General features: G+C 43.5%; 1 non-coding gene across 1 annotated transcript; it reads right to left on the minus strand.

Moving 5' to 3' along the window:
- Positions 1-808: 808 nt before the first annotated feature.
- LOC119947760 lies at positions 809-947 on the minus strand. The gene has a single exon (XR_005456557.1). It is a non-coding gene; the product is annotated as a small nucleolar RNA SNORA7 (small nucleolar RNA).
- Between the last annotated feature and the right edge of the window lie 5,780 nt (positions 948-6,727).

Consider the following 6,727-nt stretch of genomic DNA (forward strand, 5'->3'; position numbering starts at 1 on the left):
CACTTAACAAATACCATTATTATTTTATTATTATGATTATGATTAATGGTTTAAAGCATGGCATGGCTTGATTTGGAACTAAATTAAATAATTAAATCAAGTCCAACATAACCAGCCCCTCTTTGGGCATTAGACGGGACACGTGCTCAGCTTTGGGAGAGCAAAGACAATACTGGAAGAAGTTTGGGTTATTGTCGTGAATACCTGGTGGTTTTTTATTTCATTATATTTGTTCTTCTGGGTTATAAACTCAATTCTATTCCCACACAGAGGGAAATTGCTCTCATTTTGTCATCTAAATTTGATTTTTTTTTTCCTTTGAAAGGAAAGAATAAAACAATTCACACTTTGGTTTGTAATTGAAACCGCTAATCCAATCTTGCCTATATTTCTGTCTCTTGGTTTCTGGAATCGTTATTTCACTGTCACCATTTCATATTCAAAGAAGAGTGTGATAGGATCCATGTCTAAAAGAAGGAGAGAGGGGAAGAAAACATACCATCCTGGCTTGGACTTTCCTCTCCACCTTGATGTGCCTCCTGAAATCTCCTGTGTTTGACCACTTGTTCTTTTCCTCCCTTTTCTCATCTTATGACGTCGAGTCGTCTCCGACCTGTAGCGACACCACAGACACATCTCTCCCAGAACGTCCCGGTCTCCATCTGTAATCGTTCTGGTAGCAGATCCACGGAGTTTTCTTGGTAAAAATCCAGAAGTGGTTTACCATTGCCACCTTCCGCGCAGTTGACTTGAGTCTCCACCCTCCACTCTTTCCCATGCAGCTGCTGCCCAGCATGGGTGAGTTTTGACTTGTAGCAGATTGCCTTCCACTCGCTAGCCACTGCCCAAGCTAGGAATGGAATGGACAGGCCTCTGCTTGACTTTCACTCCCATAGTCGAGACTGGTAGAATACTGGAAACTCTCCCAGGTGCGACACCGAGAGACTTTTCTTCCCAGCTGCCTAGAAATCCCATCTCCTCCAATATGGCCAAAGCACTGTGGTCTTGAAAGCTCTCATCAACCAATTATTGATTCAATCAAATTAATGGAGCCCCTACTGTGTGCAAAGCACTGTACTAAGTGCTTGGGAGAGTATCAGAGTTGATAGATGTGAGCTCTGCCCTTAAGAGGCTTATTTGAAATCTCACTGAAGTAGAGAAGCAGCGTGGCTTAGTGGATAGAACATGAGCCTGGGAGCCAGAAGGACTTGGGTTCTAACTTGTCTTCTGCGTGAACTCGGGCAAGTCACTTCACTTTTCTGTGCCACGGTTATCTTGTCTGAAAAATGGGGATTAAGATTGTGAGCCCCATGTGGGACAGAGCCTACGTCCAGCAAGATTTGCATGTATCCACCCCAGCATTTAGTACAGTGTCTGGCACATAGTAAGCACTTAAATACCACAATTATTATTCCTGATTATTCAGAAGATGATTACTTCTACTAATAGTAGTAAGTAGCAGTTGTAGTATTAGTAGTAATAGTCATGGTTACATTTATTGAGCTTTCACCTGGTGCAGTGCACTGCACTAGATGCTTGGAAAGACCAGAATAACAAAATGACACATTCCCTGCCCATAATGAGATGACATTCTTTCAAGGAGTAGCAGTAGTAGTAGTATTTATTAAGGGCTTACTGAGTGTGTTGTAGAGAAGCAGCATGGCTTAGTGGAAAGAGAACAAGCTTGGCAGTCAGAGGTCATGGGTTCTAATTCTGGCTCTGCCACTTATCAGCTGTGTGACTTTGGCAAGTCACTTCCCTGTAACTCGGTTACCTCATCTGTAAAATAGGGATTAAGACTGTAAGCTCCATGTGGGACAACCTGATTAGTTTAGATCTACCCCAGTGCTTAGAACAGTGTTTGGCACACAGTAAGCGCTTAAAAAATACCATGATTATTATTATTATTATTATTATTGTCCTAAGGCCTGGGAGAGAATGCACAGGGGGGACTCTAAATTCATCCTCTATCAATCAATCAATCGTATTTATTGAGCACTTACTGTGTGCAGAGCACTGTACTAAGTGCTTGGGAAGTACAAGATGGCAACATATAGAGACAGTCCCTACCCAACAGTGGGCTCACAGTCTAAAAGGGGGAGACAGGGAAGAAAAAAGGGAGCAAGTCAGGGCGATACAGAAGGGAGAAGAGGAAAGGGGGGAGCTTAGTCTCAGAACTCCTCTTGGAGGAGATATGCCTTCAATAAGGCTTTGAAGGCAGGGAGAGTCACTGTCCAATTTGAGGAGGGAAGGCATTTCAGGACAGAGGCAGGATGTGGGCTAGGGGTCGGCAGGAAGTTTGGAGAGATCGAGTCATGGCGAGACACTCGACAGTGTGTTTATTGTAGTATTGGACTCCCCCAAGTGCTTAGTAAAGTGTTCTGTACGTGGTAAGTGCTCAATAAATACCATTGACTAAGTGCTTCCTCTAAGCAGAGTAATCTTGCTTTACCTTACAGCATGATGGTATGGGGAGGATTGAGAAAGCGAGCAGATGCAAAGTCACACTGCCTTATTTAGATTGTCTGTCTCCTCTTCTAGACTGTAAACTCACTGAAGGCAGGGAACATGTCTACCAGAACTGCTACACCCTTTGGTGGGGAAGGCTTTGAAGGTGGGATGAGTGATTGTCCATCATATAAGGAGAGGGAGGGCGTTCTGGGCCAGAGGGAGGACGTGGGCGAGAGAGACAAGTTGGAAGTACAGTGAATACGTTGGCATTAGCGGAGTGAAGCCTGAGGGCTGGGTTACAACCAGTAAGAAATTATGGAGGTGAGGTGGGAGAAGACAAGGTGATTGAGTACTCAATTCAGCTTAATAAATACTGATGATTCATTGCTTGATTATCAGGGAACACATTCACAAACTATTTCCCCATGGGCAATCTACAAGAACTATAGGTTCTGAGACCCCCTGAGATGGGAAAATAATAATAATTAATAAAAATGACTCTGTTATTTACATACTTGCTGTATGCCAAGCAGTGTACAAAGCAGTGGAGTAGACACAAGATAATCGCGTCAGACTCATGGTCTAAATCACTGTTTCGAAAACTTGAAAATTAAATCTACTGTAAGCCATTTTTCAAAGCCTCAGTGACTGAAAGTCTGTTAACAGGGCAAACTCCTCAGAAGGGAAATCAAAAAGTTCTGGGCATGGAGCTATAACTTTCTGCAAGGGCTTGACTGTATTTCAAAAAAAGAATCCAAAATACGTCTCCAATTCCTTGTCTCGATATTGCTCTGAGGTTTGGTGCCACTTCTGGGTACTTTCTCAGGGTTAACACTGCACATTTCATGTCTGCTTGGGTGGAGAACAGGTAGTTACACTGGTATAATTTAAAAGGCTCTATTGTGTGGTGTCTCACTCCCTCAGCCAAAAGTAATTTCTCAATGCCAGTTTTCATTAAATCGGTGGTGTTGGGAGGAAGAAGGAAGGGAGGGGGAATGAAAGAACCAGCTAGACACTTCCCAAAGGGGAGTGTAAGACACTTTGACTGTGAATATTGACCTTAGATTTTGTATTGCCCTACCCCAAGCTGAAAACGCTATCCTCCTTCTATGCCATGTGTAGAATGCTAGCTCCTTGAAGGCAGAGATCACCTCAATCAACTCTACTGTATTGGACCCTCCTAAGCGCTTAGTACAGTGCTCTGCACACATAAAGCACTCAAAGAATACCATTGATTGAGTTATCCACACACCTCTCTACTGTTCCCCACATTCTTAGGCTAAGAAAATGCAAGTCTGTATTGCTTCTTACCTTTCTGCTCTCCAATCAATGGTATAATAATAATAATTATTGATGCCTGTCTCCTTGTTTTGTTTTGTTGTTGTTTGTCTCCCCTCATCTAGACTATAAGGCCGTTGTTGGGTAGGGATTGTCTGCTGGGAAGGTTACAAGGTGATCAGGTGGTCCCACGGGGGGCCTCACAGTCTTCATCCCCATTTTACAGATGAGGTCACTGAGGCCCAGAGAATAATAATAATAATGGTATTTATTAAGCGCTTACTATGTGCAAAGCACTGTTCTAAGCACTGGGAAGAATACATTTATTACTCTATTTATTTTACTTGTACATATTTATTCTATTTATTTTGTTTGGTTTATATGTTTTGTTTTGTTGTCTGTCTCCCCCTTCTAGACTGTGAGCCCGCTGTTGGGTAGGGACCGTCTCTATATGTTGCAAACTTGTACTTCCCAAGTGCTTAGTACAGTGCTCTGCACACAGTAAGCGCTCAATAAATATAATTGAATGAATGTTGCTGAATTGTACTTTCCAAGTGCTTAGTACAGTGCTCTGTGCACAGTAACCACTCAATAAATATGATTGAATGAATAAATAATAATTGTGGCATTTGTTAAGCGCTTACTGGGTGCCAGGCACTGTACTAAGTGCTGGGGTGGATACGAGCAAATCAGGTTGGACACAGTCCCTGTCCCACATCAGGTTCACAGTCTCAATCCTCATTTTGCAGAGGAGGTAACTGAGGCCCAGAGAAGTGAAGTGACTTGCTTAAGGTCACTCAGCCGATAGATGGAGGGAGAAGCTAGGATTAGAACCCATGACCCTGTGTTCTAGCCACCACGCCATGTATGAAGCAGTGCGGCCTAGTGGAAAAAAGCAGAGGCCTGGGAATCAGAGGACCTGAGTTCTAATACTGGCTCGGCCACTTGACTGCTGTGTGATCTTGGCCAAGTCACTTAGCTTCTCTGGGCCTCAGTTCCCTCCTCTGCAAAATAGGGATTCAATACCTGTTCTCCCTCCTATTTAGAGGTGAGCATGATGCTGGGCCTGTTTATCCATACCTAACCCAGGGCTTAGGTCAGTGCTTAGTACATAGTAAGCTCTTAAGCAATACCAATAATAATAATACTATGGTATTTGTTAATAATAATAATGATGGCATTTATTAAGCACTTACTATGTGTAAAGCACTAATCTAAGCACTGGGGAGGTTACAAGGTGATCAGGTTGTCCCACAGGGGGCTCACAGTTTTCATTCCCATTTTACAGATGAGGTCACTGAGGCACAGATAAGTTAAGTGACTTGCCCAAAGTCACACAGCTGACAATTGGCAAGTGCTTACTATGCTCCGGGCACTGTACTAACTGCTTGGGTGGATACAAATCAGGTTGGACATAGTCTCTGTCCCACATGGGGCTCACAGTCTTAATCCTTATTTTATAAACAAGGTAAATAAGGCCCAGAGAAGTTAAGTAACTTGCTCAAGGTCACACAGCAGACAAGTGGGGGCAAGATTAGAACCCAGGTCCTTCTGACTCTCAAGTCCTTGCTCTATGACTTGGCCACGCTGCTTCTACAATTATCATTGTGCATTTACTCTGTGCCAAGTACTGTACTAAGTTCTTGGAAGAGTATAATAAAGTTGGTGGATATGATCTGATTGATTGATTCGCTTCTCCAACCACCTTCCATTCTTTACTCCTTTTTTTAGGGTATTTGTCAAGTGCTTACTATATGCTAGGCACTGTTCTAAGCCCTGGCATAGATTAAAAGTAATCCAGTTGAACACAGTCCATTTCCCCAATGGGACTCGCAGTCTCAATCCCCATTTTCCAGCTGAGGGAACTGAGGCCCAGAGAAGTGAAGTGACTTGCCCAGGGTCACACAGCAGACAAGTGGCGGAGCGGGGATTAGAACCCAGGTCCTTCTGAGTCCCAGGCCTATGCTCTATCCATTTGGCCACGCAACTTCATCCAAGATCATCCATTCACTATAACTGGAGTTAGACTCTTGTCTCCAACTTACTGTCAAGGCCCGTTTCCTACCTAAACTCACTCCCTGTTCAATTCTACCAAGCCGTACCCTTTTCCCCCCTTCAAAGAACTCCTGAAAATAATAATTATGGTACTTGTGAAGAGCTTACTTGTTAAGTGTTACTCATTAAGTGCTTAAATGCCAAGCACTGTTCTAAGCGCTGGGTGAGATACAAGTTAGAAGGCCACTCCAACAATCCTCCAACCTACTCCACTGGCTTATGGAACTTACGGAAGCCCAGGTTTTATTGTCCCATATATCTGTTCAGTTTTTGCTTTTATTTTTATCAGTTGCATCTCTGCTTTTAGTTTTATTGAGGGAGAGGGATGATTGAGTGCTCTACACCCAATGATGAGGAGATTCTGTATGATGTGGTGATGGATGGGCAACCATTTTAAGGAGTGGGGAGAGACGTACACAGAACCATTTTTTAGAAAAAGGATCCGGACAGCAGAGTGAAGTATGACTTGGATGCGGGAGAAATCCAAGCCATCCAGGGAGAAACCCGGGGAGGAAACCGATACAGTAGATGAAGTGGGATTTGACAAGCAGGAAGCAGTGTGACCTCTAGGAAAGAGCACGGGCCTGAGAGTCAGAGGACCTGAGTTCCAAACCCGGTTTTGCCACTTTTCTCTTTTGACACTGTGCAAGTCACCTACCATCTCCATGCCCCAGTTCCCTCAGTTGTAAAATGAAGATTAAAATTGTGAGCTCCACGCGGGATGGGGACTGCACATAACCTGATTTGTTTGTATCCAACGCAGGACTTAGTACAGTACCTGGCACATACTAAGTGCTAAATACCATAATTGTTATTATTATCGTGAGGGATGAGGATTGTATTCAGCCTGATTACCGTGTCTCCACCCCAGCACTTAGTACAGTGCCTGGCACATAGTAAATGCTTAATAAACGTCATTAAAAAAGGTACTTGGGCCGAAATA

The sequence above is a fragment of the Tachyglossus aculeatus genome, chromosome X5 (genome assembly GCF_015852505.1).
Source record: "Tachyglossus aculeatus isolate mTacAcu1 chromosome X5, mTacAcu1.pri, whole genome shotgun sequence".
NCBI classification, from domain to species: Eukaryota; Metazoa; Chordata; class Mammalia; order Monotremata; family Tachyglossidae; genus Tachyglossus; species Tachyglossus aculeatus.